Source organism: Pinus tabuliformis, chromosome 9, assembly GCF_031772625.1.
Source record: "Pinus tabuliformis cultivar Carrire ecotype Pingquan chromosome 9, CPIR1, whole genome shotgun sequence".
NCBI lineage: Eukaryota > Viridiplantae > Streptophyta > Pinopsida > Pinales > Pinaceae > Pinus > Pinus tabuliformis.
In genome coordinates this window covers 1,487,186,045-1,487,204,834 of record NC_142307.1, presented here as the reverse complement: position 1 = coordinate 1,487,204,834, position 18,790 = coordinate 1,487,186,045, and positions in this window count along the sequence as shown.

The window sequence follows — 18,790 nt, the reverse complement described above, 5'->3', positions numbered from 1 at the left end:
GGAAATCATAGCCATATGATCCGGATAGAAAGCAGTATAATACTCATAGAAATACAAGGAGAAATAACCTCATATTGATGATGCAAAATCGAAACTTGGGATGGGACTACTAAGTTCCACCTAACCATAGAATGGTTAAGCCAAATCTCTCTTTAGCCATTCACCCTCGTGCCATATTCCAAACATGAATGTGGGACTCAAACCAAAAGAACCAACCATGGCATCCCGAGGCTAAACCACCTCACCCTCATCAATAGAAACTAGGATTTACCATAATCCATCATGGATCACTATGCTCTAAACCGAGACCCACTCTCCAAGATTTACTGCATATCCCAACCCGGGATTACTAGGCCCAACGAAGAGTAATCCACCTCTTGGATTTACCGTATATCCTTCCATTCACTGGGAAGGATTCTTAGGGCCACCAAGGAAACACAATCTTGGCTTTACCGCAACCCACAGTGTAGATCAAGGGTTACTAGGCCAGTGGCTTTATTGTGATCTGCATTCCAATTTAGGGACCACTAATCCATGTGCTCTATCATTCAAAGGTCCACCTCAATCATCTTCGAATCCATCCGGCAATCTATCTCAACCAAAACATGAGAACCCCATCACATCATGGCTATCTGGAAATGACAAGACTAGGTTGAAAACACCATCACACCTAGAAAAACCCATGCCATAACATCAAAAGAACCACATGCAATACCATGCATGCCAAATCTAGCAAGGAAAACACACATGCAAATTGATACCTGCAAAGAATCATGTTATAGGTTTTTGATCTTGCACTTCCTTGCTTTCTCCTTCCTTCCACTTGCCTTCTTTCCATTTCTTGATCTAATGCCAAAGTACTCAAAGAAAACTCTAAGTGTCCAAGAGTGAGAGAGAGAGAGAGAATAATGAGTGAGTTTCAAAACTAAACTAACAAAAGGTTACAAATTGATCCTCAGAAGCCTTTTTATCAATTAGTTCTTTATTTGCTTCATTTTCCTCCTCACATGCAACCTGTGACCTTTCACTCTCCTTTTCTCCTAATATCCATTATTTTCATAAAAAAATGTGCCAAAAACGCCATTTTTCCTTTCCAAAGCCTTAGCCATTTCCTTTGACAATTTCCTTAGCCATAATAAACCAAATGAACACCCACACTAGGATGTCTTGCCCAACATTCAACTTTGAATAAGTGTCCCATCAACCGTCGTTATTATTTTTCCTTTATTAAATTTTATTACATGGAATTTTCACCAGGGTTGTTACATATTACATCATAGGACCCTAAAGGAAATATGTTCAAATTTACTTTAATCTATTTTACCACTACTTCAATAGGGCAGTCATCAACTTTAGCAGTCACCCTTATTTTGGCTCTAGTAGATAGTTGTACTAGCCAGAGATTTTTAAATTTTTTGACTTGTAATTAGCATGCTTCAACTATTTTGGGGCTAACATATCTCAGTATTACCCCTGGATCTACTAAAATAGAAATAGTATAGTTAGCAATATTACCTTTCAGCTATATCATTGTGGGTTTGTACTCGACTTGATGGTTCTCCAAAGCAGCATTAATCCTAGGCATGCTTCTAGCGACTTCTCCAATAGTAGGAGCCTCTTGAATGTTGGCAGCCAGTTCTGTTCTGGCCTGATGTGGCAATCCTTATAGTAGTGGGGTTCCCCACAACCCTAACATTGCAAAGGGATTTTTGTAGTGCACTTGACTCTAGTTTAGTGGAAGCTTCATGTGTCATGGAATCATTCTACAATTTGTACTTCTATTAACTCTTCCCAATATGTTTATTTTTATGTCCTTTATACCCATTCTTGGTACTACCAGGTTTTCCATTCCTAGTACACTGGAAAAAAAATTTGTCCCTTCTTATTTAACATGTTCCTTCCACTTTCCCCCTTTTGCCTCATTTTCCGATAGAAAATTTGAACCTTATGAATTACTTCTTCCATTGTCTTGGGGTTGTCAAATTCCAATATTTATTTCATGCTTACTGGTAGGCTAGTAATGAAGCGTTGTACTCTTTCTTTCTCTTCCCTGATGTAGGGAACGTATCGCAATAAGGAGTTAAATTTAGTCAGAAATCTATCCATTGAAAACTATCCCAACCTCATAATTATATTTTTCATCGTAGAATTTCTCTGTCAACTATGTATCTTTAAAATGTTTTTGGAACCCATCCCATGTCACCTCCTATTCGTTAATTCCTCATAAAATCTTAATTTCTTCCCACCATAATGTGGCTTTACCTTGTAGTTGGTAAATTCCTAGTTGTGCCTTTAAATTATCACCATATTCATAGATATGAAAGTATTTATTCATATTGATTAGCCAATCTTCCAGATTTTCCTCCATCTCTCCATCAGAAGTCAAGGGTTTAATATTTTTAAATTCTCCCTGTAATTCAATCCTTTGTTCCTTGGTTCCTCTTCCACTTGAAATGTTATCGGATCCATATTTGTTTTTCTTCCCTCCTCCTTCTTATTATGGATTATCCTCTCTTTGCTGATGTGCTTCCATCCTATTTTCATTATCATGGCTAGGATAAAGATTTCTTAGATTCTTCCTATATGAGAGGTTTTTCAAGATCCTTTCCTAGTCCAACCTCAACCTTTCACTGTTAGCTCTTAAGTTTACCGTTTTAACTTATATTTGTTGGATTGTTTCCAGTAATAATGCGTTAGTATTACAGGATTCCTCTCCCAAATAAACCCAAATCTATGGGTTGCCTTCTACAAATCTAGTCCCCACTATTGGTGATGTAAAAGCTGCTCCTCTTCTCATCTGGTCTCCACTCTGTGTAGCATTACACACTTTTTATTCATGGTTTTCCAAACAGGCCACAATGTTGAACTATGGATACTCTGATACCACTTGTATCAGCTCAACGTCATCACAATAAATAATAAAAAATAAAAAAATAACTATATTTACTTTGATACAAAAAGAACAATATACACCAATGATTAGGAAACTCCTTATATATATACATTCCATAAAATATTTATAATATATTTTATGTTCACTGCCTAAGTTCAAATGATTAACACTCAACATATATTCTTGGTGCTATATAACTTGTCATATTACACCAATATATATTTTTGTGCATTTCATTGAAGACATGCATCATTACGAATGTTCCGGACTTGTATTATTATGTCCTCGTTACTTATGATCAAGTTTTTATTGTGTTAAATTATGCATCGTGTGACCATGGGTTGATATTAAGTCGTGGTTCACATGCCAGATTACACATGTACATCGAACTTTCATGAACAGTTCGATTGACACTTGGTGCCATCCATCTGTCAATCAATTAAGGTTTGAATCGGACAGTTAGACTTCCTTCCCGTTGAATATGGTAACCCCCTGATTTTCTCTATTGCACTTCCCCTCATTTTCTCTCCACCATTTTGTCAAAACAATTTGCAATAGGTTCTACATGAATATTGAAGTTAACCTACATCTGCAATAAGGTAACCACATCAATCCTTTAGACTATATATTTTCCTTCTTTATAATTATCGGTATCTTTGGGTTCTAAAAGTTTCTTGTTGTTAGCTGTAACAAATATGGCTCTAAGCCAGTACGAATCCCTTGAGCTCGACGTTTCTTCCTTCATCATCGGGGTTAAGTTTGGTGAGTATGGTATCCTAAGGCACTTCAAATTTCTGCTTGAATGATACAGACACCTTACCCTAGGTTTTTTGTTACTAAAGACCAGTGATGTGTTCCAATTTCAAGGGTTTTCTTTTGCGAAAATTTTCTACAAGTATAGATATGAATTTCCATAATTCCCATCTGTTTAGTTTTTCTCTCTTCTTTCAGTTGTTAAAAGAAAATGATGCTTGTATTCTAACCCACCTCAATTTTTTTCGCACGTATGCTTTGGGGCCTATGACCATTGTTTTCCTCTTGTCAATGAGGGCTTAAACTTCAACTTGGGCTTACCCCAGATGTGTCTCCCTCCTTTCCAGGTTTTGACAAATACGATCCCTAGTTATATTTTTGTTAAATGGTATAAGGGATTGGTTCTAAACATCGAACCAGAGTTATTTATATTTGTTACCTAGTAAGGGTTTAGGCGTAGTCAGTTAAACTGTATAGTTGTTATAATCACTATTAGAATTTTTTAGAAATTGACAAGGTTTGGGTTTATTTATGGGGGGCGATAACTCGGTTTATTTGGGTTTACTTGTATCTGAAGATGGCTCTAGGAAAGAAATCCAGGGGTGTTTTGGACAATTTGGTATCTACGGATAAATACTAATTCCCTAGGTAAGTAGCCATATCTAGAACAACAGTTTAAAGAATTTTAGTCTTTTTCTATAAGCAATAGATAAGACAAAGAAGATGAGAATACCTACTTGTAGTTTCGCTTTCCTCTTGTCTCCTTTGTATCGATCCTGTCACTCCTTCCCGTACTTAACACAGTTGACAAGTACCTGTAAACACAAACAAAATACAAAGAACCGATCAAAGCAAAAGATCTATTCAATATAGGTGAATGGAATCAAATACATTTCACAGAGATAAGCATCATAAGACAATACAAACATATGGGTGAAAGGTTCAAATACTTTATTGAATAGAAGAAGGAATTACAACCATTTTGTCTGATTCAAAGTCATTCTACCAGCTTTGATCCCAACCACATCACATCAAAAGCATGAAAAAATTGTACCATTACAATACTTGCTTCAAAGCCAATTCTCATAGCAACATTATCTCCTTACAATTCAACATAGTCCAGCCCCTGATCACTTAGATGAGTGATCAATTTATAGGGATATGAACGAGGTTTTTTCATAAATGGTGGTATTGAATGGCCTTCCATACTTAGAATTAGTTCCATGGAGGAAGGGATGAGAGGATAGGATGCATCTTAACTCATTCCTCATCCATTTTTGAGCTCATAGGAGTTTATAAGTGAGAGAACCTTCTAAATGACTCCAAAAGATAAGAATATTCCCAAACCCTATGTGAATTTTTCTCAAACTCACCTAGCACAGGTGAAAGGAAGCCTAAGTGATCTGCAAAGCACCCTGGCATGGACTTAACTGCTCTGCAGTGCACCCTTACATGGGCCTACCTGCATTGGTCCCTCTAGAGTCATTTCAGGATGTCTTCATTTCATGAAACTGTCTGGGAAGGAGGCATTCAAAAGGGTGACTTGTTCAGGGCATGTAGCAACTGAAATTAGGGTTTGATGAGCCCTAAAACACTAATCTAGATGATGGGAGTGATGTGCCCAAATGGATCTGTAACAGTTGCCCCCATAAAGCATGAAGTCGGAAAAATTTCAATGTCGAATGAAATGCTTTACGATGTGATGAGGAGGTTTCGAAGTGGAAAGTGACCTTCATCAATTACAATACATATATCATGATATTTTGATTTTTACATGAATCACTGAGGGAAGACATACCCATGCTCAGCTTATAAAATTTCATTACATGTACATAAACAGTCATCTACAAATATAGACCCATGATCGAAATGACCATCAATGTAAAGCCATTGTACATATGATTTAGTACTCCTGAAATCGTAGCCCAGATGGATGAAACTAGATTTGGGGTCTTCTATCTCGTTCAATCGTTTTCCCAAGTACGAGTATAACCATGTGAATATGTGATCTGAAGTTGAACATGGAAAGACATCGTCTGATGACCAACCAATGATGTAAGCTGTTAATAGACGCGAGAGAAATCATTGATAATGATAATGATCCTCAAGGTACTGCAATACATTTTGTGTGGTGTCAATGGATGATTTGATTTCGAACACCATACAAAGTCTTTCGGTTGAAGACCAGTGATGTCAACCTATCATCGGAAGCAAGAAACCTGCCATTGATGTATGCAAGCCTCAAGGTACTAGAAGGGTGTTTCTAAGTCAACTTCTTGGATAATGAGTTGACGTTGGCAAGAAGCGGCTCATTGCAGGAGGGCCTTGATGTATCCCACATCAAATACACGAAACAAGTATAATTATTTTGGAGACGAAATTTGATTGACAACACAAGTTTCAGGAATGGCGATCATCAAAATGAAGGTTTATGGTATTGAAAAGGATGAATTTTGACTGGATGACTTCTCTTGAACATGTCGGCGACACTAAAATAAATTGGTAGCATTGACCCAAAACAAAGTGATGGATGGTATGACAGACCAATGGTATGATAACCATCAAGCTAATTACCCAACTCAAATAGTCATGGTGATGGAGTGAAAGTGTCATGTTCAAGAGCGACCTGCTACCATAAAGTGGTTTTTCCCTTTTCCCCAATCATTGTTGACCAATACCTCTTTATTCTTATCAAGCATGAGGAGGATAACATATGCTTGTTTTATATTTCCACCCTTCGGGTGAATCCATCACTATTTTATGTTTTAACGAGTCTAGCGAAGGTGAAACTCGGTCTTGTCTAGATGGACAAGTTTTTCGCTATTTGATGTTTTAACGAGTTTAACGACAAATATAACTCGGTCCTTTTCATGTTTAGAGAGTTTGAAAAGGAAAAAAAAGAAAACTCCACAAGTTCTTTTTCGTATATTTGTCTCTCAAGCCCGAAAAAGCGTAAAACAATACGAGAGAGAACCTATTGACCATGTTCGGTCAACGTATTCCTTTTTCATAGTTAATCTATCTCAGCCCAAAAAAGGGTTAAACTTATACTAAGTAGATGTCATTTCCAATCTGTTAATGAGCTGAAAAGGACAAGTGCTCGGCAATCTTTTCATGTTTAGAGAGTCTGAAAAGAGCTTAAAGAGGACTCCACTTTGAGGAACGAGTGGTGTCTAGGATAGAAATTGGTTCCGATGATGTTGGAACTTCTTAAAACATGTTGATTTTTGTGAACAGGCTGGCTAATAAGAACACTCATTGCAACTGTTCCTCAAAAAGGGTAAAACAACCAAGTGAAAGCGTATGATCGGCCAAAGGGATGGTGGCAATGGGATGAAAACAACCAAGGCTCATCTGACGAAAGAGGCTGATAGAATGGAAATCACAAGGGTTAAAAATGGAAATGGGTTCATTTTTACACAAGATTGAACCATAGGGAACTATGCTTGGGTTCAGTTTCATGTTTACACAAGCTTGAAACGAAAAATTATGCTTGGATTCAGTTTCATTTTTACACAAGATTAAAATGAAGAACTATGCTTGAATTCAGTTTCATTTTTACACAAGCTTAAAATGAAGAACTGTTCTTGAATTTAGTTTCATTTTTACACAAGCTTGAAATGAAAAACTATGCTTGAATTCAGTTTCATTTTTACACAAGCTTGAAATGAAAAACTATGCTTGAGATTAGTTTACATGCCCCCAGCATGATGAAAGGGAGAGTCTCCTATAATTAGATGGAAGTCGTTGCGGTGAAGCAGGACAGTTATCCAACACCTTTTTGGCTTTATCCAGATAGGGACAAAGGTGAATGGGGTGATTCCCTTAACATAACCTACAGGGAAACTTAACTTTACCACTAGTTGCATGCCCCCCAATCTTCATTACATTCACCTAAGTAGACTACTCGTGGCTATCAGCTGGATGGAATGAAGGTTCATTTATGAGATCAAGTGAACGACTCGAATAGGATTTCATGAGATCTACTCAAGACTCGACTTGGAACTTTGCTCCAAGGGACCTTGTTTCATTTTTTAATGAACTTGACACAATACATGGAACTCTGCTTAGATTCCTTGTTTCGTTTTTAATGAGCTTGACACAAGACAAGGAACTATGCTCATACTCCGTGTTTCATTTTTTAACGAGGTTGACACAAGACAAGGAACTATCCTCATATCCTTGGTTTCATCTTTTAACGAGGTTGAAATAGTAAAAGAACTATCCTCATAGACTCTTGTTTCATTTTTTAACAAGGTTGACACAAGACCATGAACTATCCTCATATCCTTGGTTTCATTTTTTAACGAGGTTGACACAAGACAAGGAACTTTCCTCATATCCTTGGTTTCATTTTTTAACGAGGTTGATAGAAGACAAGGAACTATCCTCATATCCTTGGTTTCATTTTTTAACGAGGTTGACACAAGACAAGGAACTATCCTCACACCCTTTGTTTCATTTTTTAACAAGGTTGACACAGTAAAAGAACTATCCTCATACTCATTTTTTTTTTTAAAGAGGTTGACAGAAGACAAGGAACTATTTGATGAGCCCCATTAATGGGTAATTATATGGGATCATTTTTCCTCCTAACATAGTTTAATCAACCATTCTCCTAGCTTATTGCATGTTTTTTTATTATATTTATGCTTATGGAGTGAGTTGGGTTGGTCATTATGCCATGGAGTCTAATATGTGTTTAATGCAGGTTTTTGTTCAATTTTGGAGATAAAGTCAAATATTTAATGGACGATTGGCAGCAATAATTCGAAGTAGACAAGGGAGAGCATTTATAGGAGGGTATCCCCCTCATTTATGACTCCCCACTTTGAATTCTCCATCATGCAACTCGGAGCATAAACATCCACATCAATGCACTAAAGAGGCAGCTGAGCAAGTGGAGGATAACTTCTGTTTATCTCAAGTTTTTGGATCCAAGCCTCCCTAATTTTAAGGAAGTTGTTGGGAGCTTCAGTTGTATAAGTAGAAAGGCCTAGGGACTCATTAGGAGGTTGGTCAAATTTTCGAATTTTTGTTGCAGCTTTGCTCTACTCAACTTTGAGCTTACTTTTGTTGACAGTTTTATGTAATCCTATTATTATTTTGATAATGAAGATGAGATCCTTGTTGAGCTAGCACTGAGTTACCTTATAGGGATGAATCTCCTAGGTTAGGGCCCAATCCAAGCAGCTAAGCTCCTCTTGTTTGTATTTATATGCTTTGTTTCAGTTTATGAATTAGTTGCAGTTAGATAAATTTCTTTCTTGGTTAAGAATAGGTTGCTTTTGGTGATTTAGAAGGTTGTTTCCATTTCAGTTTTCTATAGCAGGTTGAATAGTGATAGAAAGAAGATACAAAAAGGCCATCAACAGAGCCTTGGCTTCCTTTCATCCCCTTGGGACCATGAACTGAGGCCAAGACCCTCTTGCTGCCACAAAAACACAGATTTTCCTTCTCCATAGGATTTCTAGTGTTGCAGTTTGTTAGAAGGTTAATGCTTTGCTTTAAGATCTATTCCGCCATGCTCATTTTTGTCTTTGCAATAAATTTCCTTCCATGCTTTCTTTCCATGTAGCATTTTTCAGCATTTACTTTCCTAGATCAAAGTTTAGATTAGCTTGATGAAAATTCTGTTTTTTTTATGTATCTAGTTTCTTTGCTTGCTTAATTTCATTGTTTGATTTTCAGTTCTCTTGCAACAAATATCTTCTCACAATAATTCAGCCAATCAGCCATCACCATCTCTCTTTGATCTATGTTCCATAGGTCACCCAAAGTCCCTCACAAATCTGCCTTAGTTTTCTACACTTTTCTCATAAACTTTCCTCTCTTTCCTTGAACAAATCCGACCATATTTCTCTCTCCTAATCATTCTTGATGAACCCTAGACACCTTAACACATCATCCTAGCCTTCAGCTACCCTTTCCACCCACTTTCCCACCTTCAAAACCTCCAAAACTACTCTCGGCATCCTCTTGTAGACCTCCTGTAGATCCCCTACAGCCTCCTGTAGATTTTCCTGTAGGTGTCTTTTTGAAGTCTGATTGCAGGAAAAGCCTCCAGAAGGCCACTTGAGACCTCCTAGGACCCATCCACACCTTCCTACACCTCTGCAAATTCCAAAGTCATCCTCCATTGCCACCTAATTGCTGCCACACACACAAACAAATAAATTACATGCAAGACAATTTCACCTAAAAATACATAAAAATCCAAAAGATGTTTTTTTTGCTCATTTTCTTCTAGAAATAGCTTGAGTAGATGTTGTTTACTTCCTGAGTAGGTAATGGCATTCATTTCATGGTTTTTTATCTCTCTTTCTGCAAAAGTAGGATTAGTTGGTTAAGTAGGGTTTGCTAGGTTTACTTCACATTTCAGTCTTCTTTCTCTTTCTACAAGTAGAGTAGCCTCTGTAGAGTAAGCTTTCCTTTCTTTCATCACATATAAAGCTTCTTCTAGAATTCATAGAAGTTGGCTCAAGCTCCTAGTGATCTTGCGCCAGCTGACAAAGTGATAGCCTGCAATAAGAACTAGTACTTGTGCATATAGCACTGTCGCTTCCAAGTTTGTTACGAACTACCGGGTTGATAAAAGTAAAGTAGGAAGCCCAGGAGTTGCAGCATTATTGCTGCAATACTAGAGCTCACCACTTTTTGGCGCCATTGCCGGGGAAGCGTAAGAGTATTTTGTGATTACTGCTTTCTTCTATTTCTCTATCGCAACATTCTACAATTTCCATTTCAGCAAAAGTAGATTAGTCATTTCCTTGCTTTCCTTTCAATTTTGCAATTTCCATTTCAGCAAAAGTAGATTCGTCATTTCCTTGCTTTCAGTTCTGCATTTCATTTTCTTTCCTTTTTAGTTTTACAATTTCATTTCAGCAAGTTCATTTCAGTTAGATGTAATTTGTTTGTCCAATCAATTTCAGTTTTGCAGGTACAATCAGAAAAAAGAAAAGAATCAACCAAAAGATTTATTTTCATGCCTCGTAGGAACAGAGATAATTCAGGAAAATTCTTTCCCAACACCCCCACTACATCACATAGCCACGCTTCTCTCTTCTTCGGTGGCAGTGACCAGGAGGAACCTTTAGATAAACAACTAGAGATATTTGAAGAACCTATAGGGGAAGAAGAAGAAGAAAACATCCCTCCTGAGACAATGGCTGAAAACAAAAATGCTAGGGGGAATAGAGAAAGAGTAGAGGGTACCTTTCCCATCTGAGAGACCAATGGGGACACCAAAATGAAGAACATAAGCCCTTCAACCCTACCTCACTTCCATGGTTTGACTACAAAATATCCCGACACCTTTTTGTTTGAGTTTTTTGTTATCTGTCGAACCTATGACTATGCAGAAGACGAGCAAAAGTTGAAACTATTTCCTTCTACCCTCAAGGATGTAGCATTGTGCTAGTTCATGGGGTTACCTGGAAATAGCATCACAACATGGGCTCAGATGCAGTAGGCCTTTAATAACAAATATCGAGACTACTGTAGGCCAAAAGATACCAAGGAAGAAATCTTCTAACTGACCATGGGAAGTGATGAATCTTTGGAAGATTATGAAGAGAGGTTCCAGCCCAGTTATAAAAGGGCCAGGTGCATAGTTGACCCCAAATCTCTAAAGTTTGTCCTGCTCAGGGGAATTCTGGAAGACCTTCTAGACACCCTCCATCTACTGGCTAAGGGAGACATCTACCAACTACCTTATGAGAACATAAAGACTGTTTTTAGAAACCATTCTAGAGTAGTCAGGAAGAGAGGTAGGGGGAGTCAACCCATAGCCAGTACCTCCTCATCCAGTTCATCCATCAAAAGTGAACTTGGGCACATGCTGGAAGACTTCAAGAGTGAGATGCTGCAGACTCTTGCCATGCAAATGGATACCTTGCATATCAAAAGGAAACAAGAGGAGGCAGAGAGGGCTTTGACCATTTTTTGTCCTAGGTCAACCAAAAAGCATCCTAGGAACGAATGTCCATTGAACTCTATAGAGGTTTGTTCAGTCTGTGAAGAAGATCATTCTACAGATAAGTTCCCTTCCTTTCCCAGAATTAAAGTTGTATACCAGGGGGCCGAAGGAGCCACTGAACCACTCTATTTCATGAAACAAAGGAGACTACATGGACCTAGACCATACTAGTAGGGGATGCAAGGGACATCTCAGGCATACTACAACCCCAACCAAGCCTCTTCCTTACCTTCTTAGGGCCCTCCTACTCATCCTTCCTGGTCCACACCTCCGCCTTGGTTCTATCCATCTCAATATCATGCCCAACCAGCCGCTCATTCATTTAAATCCTATGCTTAACCACAACCTCAATGGAATGCATCTCATTAGGGGTGGAGGCCCCAGTACAACTCTCCTCATGCTCTTTTGCCTCCACCACCTACTCAACCACAACCATTGCCTCCTGCTCCACCAAGGAAACCCTAAATGCTTGCCCAACCGAACCCGAACCTGAACAACAAACAGGCCCATCAAGTATATAGTTGGGAACCATCATGCCCAACCTATGTTGTGGAGATTCAGGGGATTAACCCGCGATCTAGGAAGGTTCTCCCATATATTCAGCCTCCGCCTAAGGAGGTTGATGAAGATAAAGAGGAAAGTGAACCTAAAGCAATTCCACCCTTTCCTTAGAGACTATCCGGAACAACACAGCCCACCCCAGAAGAAACTAAACTTCTATGAGAGTTGAAATAGTTATGTGTAAAGATATCACTTCTCCAAGCCATAAAGGATGTGCCTATATACAATAGAATGATCAAAGAGAAGTGCTTTAGCCATCTAGGTAGGCACAAGAGAGATGCCCCAACCATCAATGTCATAGGACAACTGTCTGACCTGATGTTGGGGTAGGTAATCTATCCGAAATATCTGGACCCTGGAAGCCCAGTAGTTGATGTCCACATCAATGGCACCATGATCCCACACACCTTGATTGATCTGGGAGCTGCCATTAATGTGATGACAAAGGACACCATGCTCAAACTTAACCTCTAGGGCTCCTTAAGGAAGACCATGACAGTACTACAGCTAGCCGACCGCTCCACTATGACCCCTAAAGGGATTGTGGAGGATGTGATGGTCTCCATTGATTCTTGGGAGTACCCTACTGATTTATTAGTTCTCCAACCAAAGGCAAAGCTCACTGGGTATCCTCTCATCCTGGGAAGACCTTGGTTGGCCACTGCCGATGCTTACATCAGTTGTCGAGCTAGGAACATGACTATCAAGAACAGGCATATGTCCAAGCAGCTAATCCTATACCCTCCTACCCAACCCTTGCTAGAACATGATCTACCTATCTGGTTGGAGGAGAAGGATGAGGATGAAGTCTATTCTACACCACTATGTGCAGTAGAAACTGTCATGGGGGGGAAACTGCAAAATGAGGATGATATCATTGAAAATTTAATTTAGAATCCACCCCCCAGTATTTTTCCATTAGAAGATCTAGTGAAAGAAATCCAAAACAATCCCTTAACCGACATTTGTGTGGCCGAACCGACCTCTCTTTGTGTTAAGAATATAGAGTTCAACCCAGAAAGAACCTTGAAAATCAACTCATCCCTATCCACTTCCCAGGAGAAGGAACTATGCAACTTCTTTAGGAAACATTTAGATTCCTTCGCCTAGAGTTATAAGGAGATGAAGGGAGTGCTTCCTTCAGTATGTACTCATCATATATACATTAAGGAAGATTGCAAACTAGTCAGGCAGCCTTAAAGGAGGATGAATCCAGCCCTTAAATACATTGTTAAGGAAGAATTACAAAAATTACTTGATGGAGGATTCATCTACCCCATCTCTGACAGTGAAAGGGTCTCTCCTTTGGTGCTAGTTCCAAAGAAAAATGGTAAGTGGAAAATCTGTGTTGATTATCGGGAAATTAACAAAGCCACTAAAAAGGACCATTTTCCTTTGCCTTTCATAGATCAAGTGTTAGATGCTTTGTGTTATATTCTATTCTTTCCACAACTAGCCCAGGTAGTTAACCACGAGGTTAGGGGGGGGGGGGGTGGAGGCCCCCTTCGTTGTGTTGATTATGTAGCGGGGGGGGTCATAGGGGGTTTGGAGTGTACTCGTGACCCCACTTTATGGGGTCCAGGACAGCGCCCCAGAAAATTTTGGTTTTGGACCCTATGTTAGGTTGGGAAGACCCACCTATGGTTTTGTGCATGATTTTCGCACGTTTTTTGGACACGATGGCTTTTGGTCCATGGTATTGGATGCTTCGGTATGTATAAATATGTATTATAACATTGAAAGGAACATAATGAAAAATCAATCTGGTAGTCCCGGTTTTGGGATCCAGGGGAAATCTCTGTGTATATGTGCTTTATGTGTTATGCTCTCGCATTGTTTACTTTCTGTGTTTTAGACTTCGTATGCAGGTAATTTCTATATGGGGTTAAAACCTATAGTCTGGCAGGGAAAAAGTTTTTCTCCTTCCTAGATGGGTTTAGCGGGTACAATCATATTCAAATCAGCCTGGAAGACCAAGATAAGACCACTTTCACTTGTCCTTGGGGTACCTTCGCATATCGGGTCCTTCATTTTGGTTTGTGCAATGCTCCAGCCACTTTCCAGAGAGCAGTATTGAGTATATTTTCTGAACTGGTTCATGATGCAGTGGAGATATATATAGATGATTTTACTCCTTATGGTTCTAACTTTCAGGAAGCTTTATCTAACCTAGGAAATGTTTTGGACAAGTGTATTGAAATGAACCTGTCCCTCAGTCCGAAAAAATGTGATTTTTGATGACTGAAGGGACCGTGCTAGGTCATGCAATATCTCAACAAGGATTGCAAGTGGACCCCAACAAAGTTTCCATCCTCCAAAGGGTCCCACCTCCTCAAAAGGTGAGAGATGTGTTGTAGGGAAAAGTATCCGACTCGGATGACCCTAACCCACTCTAAGGGTGACAGTTCCTTAGCAACAACTGTAAAACAAACTACTGAAGGTTTACTTCTTTATGAAAGCAAAAGAGGATGGAGAAAGCACTAACCGTTGCCTTGCGCTTAATGTCGAATCCAAACTCTCCTCTTTGGCCGCTTGTTCCTAGCTCTTTGTCCTTCTGCTCGCCCAGCTACAATGAGATCCTGCACAATGACAAAGAAGGAAACTACAAGAGGTATGCAATCATAACTGGTTCATGGATTAGTGTAAACCAAACATGCAATCATCACAATATATAACTGAAACAAGAGCACATAGAAGAACCTCAATAGCTTTTATTAATGAAGAAATAAAGGTTCTGAGAGGATTACAACCATTGCAGGCTCCAACCCAGCAACACCTCCCAGCAGAAAGAATTGCTCTTCTTCACCTCTCTCAAACAATCACCCAATAACTCAAGAATGAAACCAACAGCATATCATTACTTTGCACCAAATTCCAGCCTCCTGAGCTCATAGGAGAGAGCTCAATATATAGATGAATTGAGAAAGGATGAGTCAGCTTGCAACTGACGTGTAGCTGCCTTGTGTCCTCTCTCTCTTCAGTTAATCTTCAGTTGATCTTCAGTTCTTGAGTCCACTTGGTGAACCTTGCTTCCACTTGGAGAAACAAAGCCTCTGACTCATCACAAGGCGAAATACCTGACCCAAGTGTCATTTTTGGAAGATTCCAAAGCAATGACTCACTGTGCCACATGTCCAAACTCGCCCAACGCAGGTGGGCTTTGTTCTACCTGCTTTGCAACGCAGGTACACCATGGAGCAGTTGTGTTTCAGCGCAGAAGCCTAGTGGAGCACCTGCTTTGATTTCAGGATTGCTTGTTTTTTAGTGTTTTCAGGTGGAGAACTGATCTGAGAGCTGTTGGTTTGCTGACCTTGTTCTTCTTGGGGTAGGAACATCATGTTTAGGGAACTTTGGATCCCTTGGATTATTGACAATTCATGTTTGTTGCTGTAAGGCACAAAATTGTCTATAACAAATGCCCCCTAAAGTATGAGGTCGTTTATCGGGTGAAATGCTTTATTGAGAGGATCCGAAGTTCATTCAATCTGCTGAGAAGTGTTCTGTAATAAGATACAATACAATACATTATTTTTCATACATTTTTCATGATCTAGCTGAGGCGGGCATTCCCATGCTCAGCTTTATAAATACATTTTGGTACATAGAACAGACGATCGTCTGATGTAGACTGATATTCCTCTGCCGAAATTATCATCCTTTGAGAAGGATGATCATCTGCTGTAATGATGTACATATCAAATGTCTTTATGTCCTGAATATATATCACAGCCCGGATGGATGAAACTAGATCCGGGGTCTTCAAACTCTTCCGATCTTCACTCGATGTACAAGTCGATCCATGTGAGAATTTCTTGAAGTCGAACATGGAAAGACATCGCTTGATTACCGGTCAATGATGTAAACCGTTAACAAGCGCGAGAGGAATCACCGATAAGGATGATGACCCTCAAGGTACGGCAGTACAATCTACATGGTGGGAATAAAGGACTTGGCGTCGACCACCATGCAAAATCTTCTGGTCGAAGGTCATTGATGTATACCTGTCGCCGGAAGTGAGAAACTTGCCATTGAGGCATGCAAGCTTCAAAGTACTGAGGGGGGTGTTCCTAGATCAACTCCTTGGATAATGAGCTGATGTCGACAAGGAGCGATCCGTCAAAGGAGGGCCTTAATGAATCCCACATCAGTGACACGGAACGGAGCTAGTGATTATGATGAGGTGAAAACAAACTGTGATGTATGATTCAGGGTGGCGGTCATGAAGTGGATGAAGGATAATGTATGGCAGTGGGTGGAACACGGTTGACTCTTTACAGAACCACATCTCTTGAACATATAACGACACTGATGTGATGGATTGGTAGCATTACCCCAATGGTGGATGGTGTGGCGAGGACCATGATTCTGCGACCGGTGAATGAAACAACCCAACCCGATGTGCTACGGAGGACAAAGTGTCATGTTCAAGAGCGACTTGCTACCATTAATGCTGTGAGGTTCTCCCAATTTTTCCCCAGTCATTGCTGACCAGTACCTCTTTATTTTTGTCAAGCTTGAGGAGGATAACATATGCTTGTTCTATAACCTGCCCTTCGGGCAAGCCCATCGCTATGTTTTAACGAGCCTAGCGATAGGGAAACTCGTTCTCGTCTAAAGACAAGTTTGTCGCTATTTAATCATTTTAACGAGTCTAACGACAAAGAAAACTCGGTCCTTTTCATTTTTAGAGAGTCTGAAAAGGTACGAAAAGTTAACTCCAAAATTCCTTTTTCGTCTTCTAATCCCTTAAGTCCGAAAAAGTTTAAAACAATACAGAAGGGATGAATTTTCGGTTGCTTTAACGAGCCGAACAAACAAGCGCTCGATCTTTTTGTGCAATAATCCCTCAGGTCCAAAAAGATTAAAATCTAGAGGAGGGATAGCTTTCCGGTCGCTTTAACGAGCTGGAAGGCCAAAACTCGGCAAACTTTTCATATTTTACGAGTCAGTGAAAAGAGCTCAAAGAAGACTCGTCTTTTGAGGAACGAGTGATGAACAGGGATAGCAGCAGATTCCAGGTACAGGTTGGAATTTTCCAATCACGGCAGTGTCACAAGGATGGCTAAGTGAAATCACTCTTCGCAGCTGTTCCTCAAAATGGGTAAACAAACATATGGAGGTGAACGATTGGCCAAATGAACAGATGGAGGTGATGGCATATAAACACGACCAAGGGCTTTTAATATGGCTTTCAAAGGTTACATTTCTCGAGGTTGTTTACCGGTTCATTTTTCTGGATGAGCTTGAACTGCTAGGGAAAGATTGCTCACAATTTACGTTTATTTTTTAACGAGCATGAACTTCTGCACAAAAACTGCTCGATGATTGCTTTTATTTTTTAACGAGCATGAACATTGCTAAAACTGCTCGAATTATACCAGTCTTAATACAAGGAATGATTTAGGTGAGGTAATCTTATTTAAGGAGCGATACCTCACTAATTACTCCAAATTGGCAGGTTTTAACTTTTGCCCTTCATCCTTTCTTTATGCAAGCTAGAAACGGCTAATCCTACGAGTTTAACGGGTTAGACCTACAGGTTTAAAGGGAGGACCTAAAAATTTAAAAAATAAATAGTCGTCCCGTGCTTGCACTCCAAAAGGTTTGCATGCCCCCAGGTATAAAGTATAATTTCGAGATTCTGCCATCTCTTACTTATTATCCGAAAAATGGTTTTGTTTGCTGCCGCAAACTAAACTCTCTTTTCGGCGATGTCTATCATTAGGTTGCTAAGGATGGTGACTACTTGTTGCAGCAATTTCATCTCTTTCTTTGAAGACTGCCCCTACTTATCCTTCAAAACAGCTTGTTTTAATGGGTGAGGCTTGACATTCAAAGATGGTGGCTTCTTGCTGCCACAAATAGACCCCCTCCTTAGGAGAGCCCACTTCTTTAGACAAAGGGAGCGATTGCTTCGCTTACATAACTTTGACAAAAGAATTTTATCCTAGAACAACCCTCTCTTCCTCTGCCGGACGGGGTACGGACTAGTCCATCCTTCTGCGGAAATTAACTTTATACCTAAGGTTTTCTCTGCCCGAGGCAGGCCAGGGTGCATGCCCCCTGGGTCCCAGTTCTTTTCTTTCCGAATTACTCGCATTCATCGGGAAGTAGAACCAGGGGCGGTGGCATTCCTTGAGTGAATAAACCGTTAAGGGATGGTATTTGACTATTTGCAATGCGTGATCCTGGAAATGAAAGTTGGTCTACGAGCTTGACCATTCTTCCTTCGTGCGGAAAACACATGACTCTAAAGAGCGAGGACACTATTGCCTCCATGCAATATATATAGTCTCGTCCAAGGAGTAAGTTATATGCCAAGGGTCCCTGGACGACCATGATGTTCATGCGAACTGTCTTCCCTTTCAATGTAACCGGAACATTGGGGAGAATCCCTAACGGGTGACTGGTTCCTTTATCAAAACCTGATAGATTTCTCATCTCAGGTAAAAGCGCCGGGCAACCCAGTGCTTTCCAAGCAACAGAGGAAAGGATACTCACAGATGCCCCTTCATCAATGATAGTTCCAGCCATCACCATTCTGTAGATTTGGACTATGATTCTGAATGGGATACTGGCTGGTAACCGGGGTTGCCTAGTTGATT